We start from the raw sequence: 14815 nt of genomic DNA, 5'->3' as shown, positions 1-14815 counted from the left end.
ACACCGGGTTTTAAAAACCGCTGTTAAAATTGATGTCTATTAACGAAAAAAGGTGCTCATAGACATCGCCTAAAAAATCGATGTCTATGAGCAAAAATTTACGCTCATAGACACCGGTTTTTGGAAAAACCGATGTAAAATACTCAAAGACATCGGTTTTTGCTTAAAACCGTTGTTGTTCCACCGATGTCTATGAGGGTTTTTATTGTAGTGCTATGTGGGAAATAATGCAAGAGTTGATGTCAAAGGAGTCGACACTTGCAAACTCAACCTCCGTGGTGGTAGAGTTTTGTTTCTACATGATGTCCTATATGCTCCAGAAATTCGACGGAATCTTATTTCCGTTACATGTCTTCTTGATTTAGGGTATTGTATTAATTTTTACAGTCGGTCTGTTGAACTTAAGATTGACTCAGTGTCAATCGGATATGATTTTTTAACAAATGGTTTTATGATTCTTGATGTAGAATCAGACGTCAATTATGCTATTGATGGTTATTTTTCAAACATTGCTTTAACTAGTGATGCAGATATAACTGATGAGATTTGACATGCTAGATTAGGACACATAGGACAAGAACGTATGAATCAGTTGGCTAGAGAGGGTCTATTGGGCACTCGGGCTAAGATTCAATTGTCTATATGTGAGCATTGTCTTGCTAGAAAAGCAACTAGGAAACCATTTGGTTAGGCTATTAGATCTTAATCAACATTGCAGTTAATTCATTCGGATATTTGTAGTCCAATGAATGTGAAGGTTAGACATGGAGCTTCCTATTTCATTACATTTATTGATGATTTCTCTAGGTTTAGTCATGTGTATTTGATTTCTCACAAATCTGAAGCATTGGATTGCTTCATTCGTTATATGAACGAAGTTGAGAATCAAACGGAGCATAAAGTTAAGACTTTATGCACTGACCGTGGAGGAGAGTATTTATCTGATATGTTCAAGACAATATGTAATGATAGAGGGAGTATTAGACAGCTGACAATCCCTGGAATTCCACAACAAAATGGGGTAGCTGAAAGAAGAAATAGGACTCTTCTTGAAATGGTTAGGTCTATGATGGCGCAAGCTAATTTGCCAATCTCCTATTGGGGAGATGCATTATTAACTGCAGCCTATATACTTAACAAAGTACCTTCAAAGTCAATTCCATCTACCCCATATGAACGTTGGACAGGCGGAAAACTAGATTTAAGTAATCTGAGACCCTGGGGATCAACTGCTTATGTTCATGATAGCTCTCACAAGTATGGAAAATTGGGACCTAGGGGTAAGAAATGTATCTTTATAAGATATCATAAGACCTCCAAAGGTTATGTTTTCATAGGTGAACAACTAGATGGAACCATCTCCGAAATAGACTCGAGAGATGCGACTTTTCTCGAAACAGAGTTCCTAATCAGAGGTGATGTTGATAAAAATGTTCCTCTATTTGAGAAGGATGAGATATTATCAACAAGAGATGTGTCAAAAGGAACACCTGAGTCTAGTTAACCGAGTGGGAGTGATATGCCGAGTCATGAGTTAACTTTTCAACAACCCAACTTAAGGAGAAGTGTTCGTAAGATCAAACCTAAGAAGAGGTTTAATATCGAGAATGAGGCACTGGTTACACTTCCAATTGACGATGACGAACCTCAATCCATTGAGGAAGCATTGGGATGTAGAGTTAGAGAAAAATGAAAACTGCAATGGTTGAAGAGATGGAGTCCATGATTCATAATCATGTTTGGGACTTAGTCGATCTTCCTCCGGGCCAAAGGGCTATTGGGAATAAGTGGATTCTTAAAATAAAGAGAAAAGCTGATGGATTGATTAAAAAATACAAAAGCTCGTTTAGTTGCAAAAGGATATACTCAAATGGAGGGTATTGACTTTGAATAGACATTTTCTCCCGTAGGGAAATTTGTGTCAATATGAGTTATTTTGGCCTTTGTGGCACATTATGACTTGAAATTACATCAAATAGATGTAAAAACTGCTTTCCTTAACGGTAATTTTGACGAAGAAATCTATATGGTTCAACCAGAAGGTTTCATTGCTGAAGGCCAAGTGCAGAAGGTATGTAGACTTAGAAAGTCTATATATAGGCTAAATCAAGCGTTAAGACAATGAAACATAAGATTTAACGAAGTCGTTTTATCTTATGGTTTCGAGATGATCAATGAGGATCATTGTGTTTTCCTGAAAAAGGAAAAAGGAAAGTATGTCATTTTATCATTATATGTTGATGATATGCTAATAGTTGGAAATGACATAGGATATGTGAATGAAGTCAAGAAGTGGCTATCATCACAATTTTATACAAGTGATATGGGAGAAGCTGAATACATCTTAAGAGTTAAGATCATAAGAGATCGTCCTAAAAGACTTTTGAGTCTGTCACAAGACTCTTATATAAATAAGATGTTACATCATTTCAGTATATCTAATTGCAATATAGAACATACACCTATTGTGAAAGGTACTATTTTGAGCAAGAGTATGTGTCCTAAAACTCCAGAGAAAATAACTGAGATGAATAAAAAATCATATACCAGTGCTATTGGTAGTTTGATGCACACTATGTTGTGTACACGTCCCGATATCAGCTATGTTGTGGGCTTGGTCAGTCGCTTCCAGTCAAACCCAGGACCAAGACACTGGAAGGCGGTAAAAAGAATATTCAGATATCTGAAGGTGACAACAGATTATTGTCTTTGTTTTCAAGGATCAGATATGAGTCTGAAAGGTTATTCAGATGCAGATTAGGCTGGAGACCTGGATGATAGAAAATCTACATCAGGCTATGCATTCTTGCTGAATGGTGGCGCTATCTCTTGGAACAACAAGAAACAAGCGTGTATAGCTTTGTCAACTATGGAAGCTGAATATGTGGCATGTTTAGCGGCTGTGCAAGAAGCAGTCTGGTTGAGAAGGTTTCTGAAGCATCTGAAAATTGCTGAGGATAGTGGGAGTCCAGTAACTGTCTACTGTGACAGTCAAGCTGCAATAGCTTTTTCCAAGGATCTCAAATATCATAGCAAAGGCAAGAATATAGAAATTAAATATAATTTTGTGAGGGATATTGTGGCTAAAAGAAAAGTAATTCTTGAGTATGTCCCTACACGTGTCATGCTTGCAGATCCTTTTACTAAGCCAATGACTAAAGAGTCATTTAAAGAACATGTAAAGTCTTTGGGACTTCGTAGAATGTAACAATATTGAAATAATAATCAGACTTTATGTTATGATTGTGTCATTTGCCATAATTTATTCAGTGTATATGTTGTATTTGTTACATTCATATAAGATCTCGGTGAGCATGTTGGCTGGTGGAGATTGGTCCACTCACATGGACAATCATCTCTGTTTGTTAAGTACAAATAGGGGTAAGACCGTTAATTATGGAATAGCTTATGTAGTTGAAATTAGAGACAGATCCATAACTTGAGGTCGCTTTGATAATTGTGTCAAGATGAGATCATTTATATGTTAATAATAATCGAAGTAAATGAACCCACCATTTACTGAACCTGTTGAAATCCAGCTTAGAATTCATATGTTGAATTCAGGATTAGACATTAGGTATGTCTAGATCAAAATCTGTACGATGTTAAATTTGAAGACAACATGCACTTTTTTTAGTAAAGAGAATAACATCGTAGCATGTGATTCATACCACATGTGCTATTGCGACAATAAAGGTAGTAGGAGAATGAATCCCTGTTTCTCTACTATGTGAGACCTTTGAGATTATAAGTTAATCTCAGTTTTTGTCTTAGTGACTATTTAGCTGTTTACTTGAAGTTTTAATCAGTGTCTGCTACTTTAGCGTGTATCCTATGACTATGGATGATTCGGTCTATGGAGCATAACTAGGAAAGTGACTGATTAAAATAAATAGATTCTAGTTAAAAAGGAAGATTAAATATATTTACATCTTTTGTTGTTATTCACTTGTCAACCCATTTCTGTTATGTATAGAAATGAATGTGAATATTGGATATGAAACATGCTCTTGACATAATGGTCATTATAAGGGATTAGAGATGTTCATATCGATGTAAATGAAAATTATTTAATCTGGGTAAATAGAAAGACATGGATATCTCCAAGATAATGGTTGTGTGTCACTTGAAGATTGCATGAATCCTGGATAAAGGCTATGTGCCACCAGGAAAGAGACTATGTGCCATGAAGAGTATGTCTCTAATTTATTTGAGTAGCTAAGTAAAGTGTAACAACGTTCTTAGCATTGATTGCTCAAGGAGCGGCTAAGTCAAGGTGTAACAATCTTCTTAGCAACTATCGCTCAGTGTGCTTGCTGTCGCATGAATCATTTTCTCTAAGTATGGATTGGATGTTCTCATATGGTCTATGTGACCAAACTCTCTAATAGTCTATGTGACTTACCTGAATGAACTAGTCTTAGTGACTTACCTTGGACGAGTGGGAGATGTTGGAAATGGGGAGAGTGGGGACGTGGGAACATGCCCACGTTCCCACTACTCATAATGGAAAAGTCCATTATGGCCATGGTTTATTTCCCTATATAAAGGGGTGCGTCCAAGGATCATTAGGTGTGTGAAATTTCTAGTGTGAAACACAGAGAGAGGAAGGAGAATATCTGAGGTGATGGATTTGGTTCGTGGAATTACGAAGGGCTTTTCGATCCTGTGATCGCTCTTCCGACAGCGAGTTTCGTCATTGCCGATTGCGGATCTGTGAGAGATCGCTGTAAGTTTTTACCGCTTTAATTTAGTTCCTCTTTCATGCATTTAGAATATATCTACACGTATTGCTTGAAAAGCTTGAATCCACCCAAGATGAGTTATCAAACACTAGAGTTCAGTTAGCAAGCACCTAAGAGTTAGCATTAATGAAATCTAGACAAGATATATTTGAACAAATTCTTAACTGATTGGCACCTGGAGCATTAGATTCCTTGATCCATGATTCATCTGCAGCTCCACCTCCTCCTCGATCTTAGACTTCAATGTTGTGGACTTTTGGGTATGAACATGATTGCAGACTTTGATGTTGTGGATTTTTGGTTGTGAACTTGATATTTTGAACTTGCTACTCTTGTTGTGTACTTTATTTGTTGTGTTACTTGTTATTAGACTTTGATGTTGAGTACTTATTTATATTGGAGTATAGTTATGAATGTAGTGGACTTATTTATATTGGAGTATGAGTTGTTTGTGAGTTTATTTGTGGATTTGTTATTAGAATTATGTTGATTGTATAAGTTTGTTAAATGTATACATGATATTAATGAAAATAAAAATGTCTTTAAAAAAAACAAGGGTTAGCGACGAATTTAAAATATTCGTCACTAACCACAAATGTTATCATAAATGTTTGTGATGAATTATGATCGGTTTAACGACGAGTAATTTGTTAACCTCTGTAAACGTTAGCGATGAATATGGACTAAACTCATCACTAAAACAAGTGTTACTAATGAAGGTATCTTATTTGTAGCACACATATTAACTACGAATAAATTTAAGTTTGTTGGTAACTAGGGATTGTTAGTATTAGCCCTAGTACCAATTATGAGATGATTGTAAAGGGCACATTATTGTATCATATTTCATTATAAATAAAAAGGCAAAGTTGGTTATTATATTTATTTCAGTTCAATGCCGATTGAATAAATATAATAATGTCCTTGGGTAGTAGGTTCTTATCTATAGTATATCAATTGGTCGAATTGATAGTGAGATATTATAGAGAACACTACTCTTAACTATTCCTAGTTGAGCATTAATATACAAGGGCAATATTAATGCGTTGAGACTAGCATGTAGGTCAACGGATGACTTGATCTCACAAGTCATGGATATGAGATATCAGGTTGACACATGGGTATATATTAGAGAATATATACTGAATGACCCGCCATGAAAATGTTTCATGGATTGTTATATGAGTCTCATAAATATTCTCATGTGACTATTGGTATGAATAGTCCTTTGACCTGAAGTCACTACGGTTCCCTACATAAGGAGTTGTGTACTTTGGTATCGGCAAACGTCATCTGTAACAAGGTGGACAATAAAGTCGATCACTGGGTATGCAATGAATTATGCGGAGGGATGTGAGTGATGTAGATGTGATCTATCCCTTCCATATGACGGAAGCGATATCTATGGGCCCCTTGATTAGTAGGACACAAGAAACCATGACCATGCGCAAATGAGTCAATATGAGATATTGAGCTTATTTGATTGAGTGTGTCTACTTAGAGATCAAGAAACACAAAGGTTGATAAGAGGATGACACGGGTTATGCCACATTGATCAACCTAAATATCAAGGATAGAGGGACAAAGTCATACAAGATAATAGCCACGGACAGGTTATGTCGGATCTTGACCTTCTCGTCACTTGGGTAGCAACGATGCCTTGCTAGATGCCACTCATTGCTTATGTATCTAAATATTGATTTGGGTACATTACCAATGTTACGAGAACCTATTGGGTCATACACAAAGAACAAGTAGATTTGAAGATGAGTTCATATGATGAATCATTGGATTAGGTCTAATCTGAATTGGACTTATTGAGTTGGACTCAAGTGGATCTAATTGTTGGATTAAGTCCAATTCAAATTAGACTCAAGAAGTCAATTCGAATTAATAAAATAGTGATTCATTGAATTTGAATTGCATGAGATCAATTGAGTAAAACTCGATTGAATTAGACTTGAGTTAGACTCGAGTGAATTAGACTTGAGTTAGACTCAAGTGAGGAGACTTGAGTTAGACTCAAGTGAAGATTAATGGAAATAATCATTGAATTTCGAAATTCAATGATTATTTATCCCATTCAATTTTCAAAATTGAAATGAGGAGTTACACTCATTCAAAATGAAGAGTTACAAGTTTGGTCCTTAATGGAGTGTAAATGCTCATTAAGGCCATTAATGCTAATTAAGTGTTTTATTGGATGAAAATACTTAAGCTTTTTGCTCTTCATTTTTGGACTTAATCTTCATTCTTCTTGCTCCTCTTCTCCTTGGCCGAAATCCACCTTCAAGGTTGCTAGCACAACTTTTCTCCTTTTGTGAGTTTGTGAGACAAACGAACACTTGTTCGTGTGGATACCGTAGAGGCGCGAATACGAGATCGTGCTATGATCCAAGCTGTCGGGAGTCCGTGAGCACGCACCAAAGGTATACTTCATCATGTTTTAGATCTAACTTAGTATAAAGTTTTATTTCCCTTCGCATGGATCTTCTGGGGTAATAGGTTTTTTCGCTGCGCGATTGCGTGTTTAACAACCTATTACCTTACAGGGATGGTAATGGGACAGAGCGAGGATGAGCTTGTCAGCCCTATCCCTGCCCCCGAATTTCATCCCAGCCCCATCCCCACTTTTTTTGGTTCGAGGAATCCCCGAACCCAAACGGAGATCAAATCTCCATCCCCGCTTCCATCCCTAAATTAATTTTATATTATTATTATTATTTTACTATTAATATTAATATTAATCAATATTACTAATAATTTTATTATTAATATTTTAAAATTTTTAATATTAATATTATTATTAATTTTTTTTTAAAAAATAATAATATAATAATAATGATGATAATAATAATAATAATAATAATAATAATAATATTATTATTATTATTATTATTTTCTGGACGGGTTCGGGATGAAGACAATATTCCCATATCCGCCTTGAACCCGCCCCATCCTCGAAAAAAATCTCTAAACCCATCCCCATCCCCAAATAAATCGGGAATCCTCGTCCCATTTTAAATTTCCCCAGGAGGCCTCAAACCCGTGGAGAAAATTGACATCTCTATTGGTAACACTTGTTTAGCAACGAAATGTTTTGTATCATCACCAAGACATTAACGACGACTATTATGTGTTAGCGACGGAATATGCCAGGTCGCTAATATATTAGCAGCGAAATGTAGTGTTTCTTTACTAATTCATGTTTACAATAAGCTTACAACAGTGAAACTAGCAAAGTTTAATATTTCACCACTAAATATCAATGTTCTTGTTGTGAATTATTTTTCGAATATCTAAATTTTAAAAATAAAAAAAAAGGGATTTGTTATAAATTAATTTATTTTTGTTAAGTATCAAAAAATCTTGAATTTTTTTTTATCAAATATAAGAATAATAATTTGAGAACATGATAAAAGTTTTAAGTATAGAACATTTTGTATTTTAACCTTAAAAAATATTTTAAATAGATAAGGTCACTTTCAAAACTAAATATTTAAAAATAGTTTTTAAATCCTAAAAATCTAGATAAATTTTTAGATATTCAAAATACAATGATAATTAGCTAAAAAAATTAATATTTTGAAAATTTCATCTTCAAAAAATTTTAAACTTTAAATTACATTTTTCGCTAAAAAATTCATAAAAAAAATTCTATATTAGTCAAAAAAAAATCCTAAAAATATTTATACTAATAAATTGTTCATTTGTGAAATACAGGAGAAAATTTTAACAAAAAATATAAATATATCTTAACAGATATAACTCAATTAATATAGGAACATGCATTTTTTTAGAAAATAAATATTAAAAAATCAACTTTGACTTCTAAAAATTTTCTTAATTTTATTGAGTGTGTAAAATAAAATATTTATGAGTAGAAAAATTAAATTTTTGAAAATGAAATTTTTGAGAATTTTTAATATTTAAAATTTGTTTTCGAGAATTCTTAAACTTGAGTTTGCACATTGATCTAGACATTATAGTTATACCAGAATATAATTGATCTGGAGATAGAAGACATACCTTACTTACCATATCCGATCTGAAGCTGGATTCTCCTTCTTCTTTGTTGTTATCTTCTGATGTAATTCCCCCTTCATCGATGCTCTCCTCTTGGTGATTTGCTATTAGATCTAGTTAGACATACTCCTCCAGTTCAGACTCTGATGACTTGTCTCATGTTGCATGCCTTCAGATTCTTATACTTCGATTTGCTTGGCCCTTTATTTTTCTCCTTATTTTTCAACTTTTGGATAGTCATCCTTGATGTGCCCTTCTTCATCACAGTTGTAGCATCTACTATTTCTTTTACCTCTTGGATTTTTCTTGGTTTGTAACTCATTAAATTTGTTAGATCTAATTTTTTTTTTGAATTTCCTTATCATATATGCTTCTTAATCCGTGTCAAGTGAGGAGTCTGATTCTTGCTTGATCTTCTTTACTTTGAAAGCTAGGTTCTGAGTTGACTCCTTTTTATTTACCTACACATCGAGTTTCGTGTAATTCTAAAGTTGAAAATAGACTTTCTAATGTACTTACCTTAAGATCCTTAGAAATCTAGAATGAATCTATTATGGATGTCGAGTCAGGGGTTCTTGGGAGGACATTGAAAACATATCAAAGAGAATATTGATTTGTTATCGTCTCTCCGAGGTTGGTGATCCCAGTGATCAGTTATTTAAGTTTGGCATGTAGCTGAGCAACCGTCTTCCCTTCTTCAAGTTGGAGATTGCTGAATTAGTTCCAGAGTAGATCTCTTCTTGCTAACTTCGCCTCTAAGGTTTTTTCATGCAACTCTAGGAACTTCTCTTAGAGCTCTTTAGCTGACTCATAAGCTTTGATCCAGTTGACTTCTTGGGATGGAAAAATACTAAGTAGATGAAACTCTATTTTATCGTTGTCCACAAAGTCCGCTTGCTCCTTCTTGGTCCAATAGTGTTATTCCTTTTCTGCTTCGTACTGATCTATGGGTGTTACAAAATCATACTTGATAGTTAATAAAATATCAAAGTTAGTTTTAAAAATACTTCTATTTTTTTTCTAATTTATGAAGTCCCCCTCGAACTTAGGCGGATGAATGCTCACTCGGCCATTGGTGCTTTAGACGACAATTAGTACTTCTGAAGCATTCTGGATCTGATACCACTAATTAGTCCCGATGCAGTCGGCAAGGGAGGGGGGGGGGGGGAGGGGAGGGGAGGGGCAATTGCCTTGTTAATAAAATATACACTTTATTTTGTTTTCCGATTTTAACAAAGACAAACAACAATAGTTAATCAAAATAAATATGAAAAAGAGTAAGAGACAAGACATATTTACTTGGTTTGCAATTAGAAGATTACTAGTCTATGACTTTGATAGCTTCACTAAGAATCTCCTTCTGGCTAAGTAGCCTCTTACAACAATTAAGTATAGAAAACTTGAAAAGTAGTAGACAATTGAAAACAAATGAGGGCTCTATTTATAGCCTACTAGTCAAACTAGCCGTTTTGTTGATGTGGCATTTCCGAGTGTTTGGACCTGGTCCGAGTAAGCTCACCCAAAGTCAACTTTTGTCTTCTCTCCTCAAGTAATCTTCCGCTCTGACTTCTCGTCCCTTAGAAGCGTCGCGTGCGTCCTTCTCACTACACTGACATACTCTTCCATAGTTTCTCGTCTTTCAGATGCACTAAGCCCATCAACTCGCTTTCCGTGTCATCCTTCTCGTCTACTGTGTCTTCTTCTCAACTTCTTATGTTTTTAAGTCCCTGCACACTTAGACATAAGGTATCAAAAACACAAAGCCTAATTTAATCTGATTGATCATATCAAAACTTATACATGGTACTTATAATCTTGACGGGTTGAGAAATTTCCAACCAAACCTAATTTAAGGCGAGTTACAAGTTAGATGGGTCAACCTACGATCCCATTAAAAAATAAAAAAAAATATTTATAGAAAAAATTAAAATATTTAAGTTCGAGGAATTCAACCAAACCTAATTTAAGGCGAGTTACAAGTTAGATGGGTCAACCTACGATCCCATTAAAAAATAAAAAAAATATTTATGGAAAAAATTAAAATATTTAAGTTCGAGGAATTCAATGCTTCTGGGCACCATTTGTTTTCTTCAATTCTATGTATGAGCAACGTGTTTACAACGCCAGACTTAATGAAACGATCACATTATTTTCTAGTGGATTTGAAAATTTTGAAATGATAGCCACTGTCAGGACTTAAGCTAACCTTTTTAAAGGAAATGCTATGAAAGCTCATATTTTAACCCAAGACTTCCTTATCGAGGGGTCAAGATTCCTTTGGTTTGAGAATCAAAGACAGAGTTGAGTGCACTGACATAAACTCACAAATGACTTTTCACATTATGTATTTTAAGATTAGCATTCTTATATTCACTATCCTGATTATGTAATTTGTTCACTATGCTTTAAAGGTTGTTAATGAGTGTATTTTTTTTCTCAACCTATAAGTTAACCCAAACTAGTCATAGGTCGACCTATATAAGTCATGAGCCTAGGCAAATTGGCCCACCTAGAACTGTATTTAAAAGGGTTGATAAAGTTTTAGTTCAACCGGCTTAAAGTGTTTAGCAGGACATGTCAAACTCTACAAATCTAACCTAAATTAACGGCTCTATATGGATACAATCTTTCTTTTCTTATTTTTTTCTCTCTGTTTTACATGCATGCAATTTATTTTTCCTCCTAAATTAAATAAATTAATTTAAACATCATTTAAATTTTAATAAATAATTATCTAAATTTATTTATTTTTAATTTCAATTTTAAATTTAAAAATTTAATTAAAAATTTTAAAACTATAAAAATAAGATTAATAAAACATTAAAAATATTTTTAATATCTTCAATTTTTTAATATGTAATTATACAGAGTAAAAAATAAAAACAAAATTAATAACGAGAGTTGATTTTATTAATAAAAAAATAAAAAATCATTTTAGTGTTGGTTTGACCAATGCTAAAATGGTGTTAATTTCTAAAGACCGGTGCAACAGTGGTGCTGGTCTTTAGAAACCAGTACTACAATGTTCTGAAAGTTTCAAACTATTTTGAGTACTATTGAAAGAACTTTAAAATAGCAAAAGAAAATTTATTTGGATTCATGTTCATCTAATAAATCCATTGAAGTTGGAATGGGCCCGATTAGAGCTCTCTACGTCCATCAATAGATTCCAATTAAAGCCCATTAATAAACCTAGACGACTTGGATTTCTGAAATTTTGCAATGAGATGAAAGTGTGGAATGTATAGAATATAAATATGGTGAGAAATTTTGATCCCGAGTTTCCTACATGAAGTTATAGACTCGTGCTAATCGGCCTAAAGTCTGAAACTTTTTAAACCTTCTGAGCAATGCTAGAAATCATTTATGATGATAACAAAGGGCACATTTGGACTCTTAAGCACTACTGAAACCTACATGAGTTGCAATGAGCTCGATTAGAACTCTCTAAGTCCATCAATGGATTTTGATTGAAACCTATTGATGGACCTAAACAACTTAAATTTCTAAAATTTTACAATGAGATAGAAGTGTGGAGTGTGTAGAAGGTAGATATGGTGAGAATCTTGATCCTAAATCTCTTACATGAAGTTATAAGTTTGTGCCAATTTACACAAAGTTTAAAACTTTCTAAACCTTTTGAGCAATGCTAGAAATCCTTTATTATGATAATGGAGGGCACATTTGGACTCCTAGGAATTGTAGAAGCATACATAGGTTGGAATGAGCTCGATTAGAGTTCTCTAAGCCCATCAATGAGTTTTGATTGAAACTCATTTATGGATCTAGGATATTTAGTTTTTTAAAATTTTCCATAAGATTGGAGAAGTTAGTGTGTAAAAGGTATATATATATATATATATATATATATATATATATATATATATATATATGGTGTCCAATCCTAGTTTTAATACACACAAGTGAAGTTATGGTTGCATTCCAACTAGCAAAAAATGTGGTGATGGTTTTTGAAGACTAGCACTATAGTGTTAGCTCTGATCACACACTATGGTATTGGTTTTCAAAGATTAGCACCACAGTGTTATGATAGTTTCAAATTATTTTGAGCATTATTGGAAGAGCCTTAAAATAGTAAAAGAGTTTATTTGGACTTAGGCTTACCTAATAAATTCATGGGAGTTGGAATGAGTTCGATCGGAGATCTCTAGATCCATGAATGGATTTTGACTGAAATCTATTGATGGGCTTAGAGGACTTAGATTTTTGAAATTTTATAATGAGATAAAAGTGTGGAGTATGTAAGAGGTAGATATGGAGAGAAATCCTAGTCTTGAGTCTCCTACATGAAGTTATAGGCTCGTGCCAATTGATACAAAATCTGAAACTTTCTAATCATTTGAGTAATATTGGGAATACTTTATGATAATAACGGAGGACATCCTTAGACTCCTAGGTACTGCAGAAACCTACAAAAGTTAGAATAGGTTCAATCAGACCTCTCTAAGTCATCAATGGATTTTGATCGAAACCTATTGATAGATCTAGGATATTTGAATTTCTAAAATTTTGCCATGAGATGTGAGAGGTTAGTGTGTAGAAGGTATATATGGTATCCAATCTTGGTCCTAATACATGTAAGAGAAGTTATGGCCGCATGTCAACTAGCACAAACTTGGTGCTGGTTTCTAAAGACTATCATCAAAGTGGTGTTGTTCTTCAGTAACCAACACCACAGTGTTGACTCTAATTAAAATCTATTAATGGACATAGAAAACTTTGATCAGACTCATTCCAACACTTTTAGGTTTCTATAGTGCTCGAGAGTCTAAGGGCACCCTCCGTTATCATCTCAAAGGATTCCCAACATTACTCAAAAGGTTTAGAAAATTGTAAACTTTGTGCCAATTGACACAGACTTATGACTTCGTGTAAGAGAATCAAGACCATGATTTTCACCATATCTACCTTCTACATACTTCGAACTTCCATCTCATTGCAAAATTTTAAAAATCCAAATCATCTAGGTCCATCAATTGGTTTTGACTATGAGTTTTAGTCAAAACCAATTGATGGATCTAGAGAGCTCCGATTAGACACATTCCAACTCCCATGAATTTATTAAGTGAACTAGAGTCCAAATAAACCCTCATTTACTATTTTAAGGCCCTTCCAATATTGCTCAAAATAATTTAAAACTTTTAGAACATGGTGGTTCTGATCTTTGAACAAATACCATAAAGGACGATCAGAATCAAACTGTGGTGCTAGCCTACAAAAACTAGCACCATAGTTTGTGGTAGTTGGCATGAGACCATAACTTTATTTACATGTTTTAGGACCAGGATTAGACACCATATATACCTTCTACACACTAACCTCTCTCATCTCATGGCAATATTTTAAAAATCTAAATACTCTAGATTCATCAATGGATTTTGGTCAAAACTCATTGATAGATTTAGAGAGTTTCGATTAGGCACATTCAAACTCATGTAGGTTTCTGCAGTGACTAGGAGTCCAAATGTGTTGGTTATCATCGTAAAGGATCTCCATATTGCTCAGAAGGTTTATAAAGTTTTATACTTTATACAAATTGGCACGGGCTTATAGCTTTGTGTAGAAGACTTGGATCAAGATTTCTCACCATATCTATGATGTACTTAGAATATATATACTTTTATGCATGTTTTGATGCACATTCACTTGCTTTCTTTGTATATGCTCTATGAATTTTCACCTATCTTTATCATATTTTTATCATAATTATTTTCTTTGTCGAATATATACTTTTAATTGGTTTTCTATTGACAAGATGCATTTTTGGATTGAAATCGGTGTTGAAATATGTTTTGGAGAGACAAAAGAAGAAGAGCAGAGCTTTGGCCGTGTGGTTTCATACGTCGTGGTCCTTTATCCGCGGGTAAGCACCACACGACCGTGCCATTCATCCAGAGAAGAGTCAACCTCTAGCCGTGTGGTTTCACATGGTCGTGCTAGCTTACCAGAACTCAATCAAGGTAGGGTCGTGCCAAAGGCACAGTCGTTCCAAGCTACCAAAACTAGTTCAAGCCTTGGCTGTG

The sequence above is a fragment of the Zingiber officinale genome, chromosome 10A (assembly GCF_018446385.1).
Source record: "Zingiber officinale cultivar Zhangliang chromosome 10A, Zo_v1.1, whole genome shotgun sequence".
NCBI classification, from domain to species: domain Eukaryota; kingdom Viridiplantae; phylum Streptophyta; class Magnoliopsida; order Zingiberales; family Zingiberaceae; genus Zingiber; species Zingiber officinale.
Note: the sequence above shows the minus strand (reverse complement) of the source record.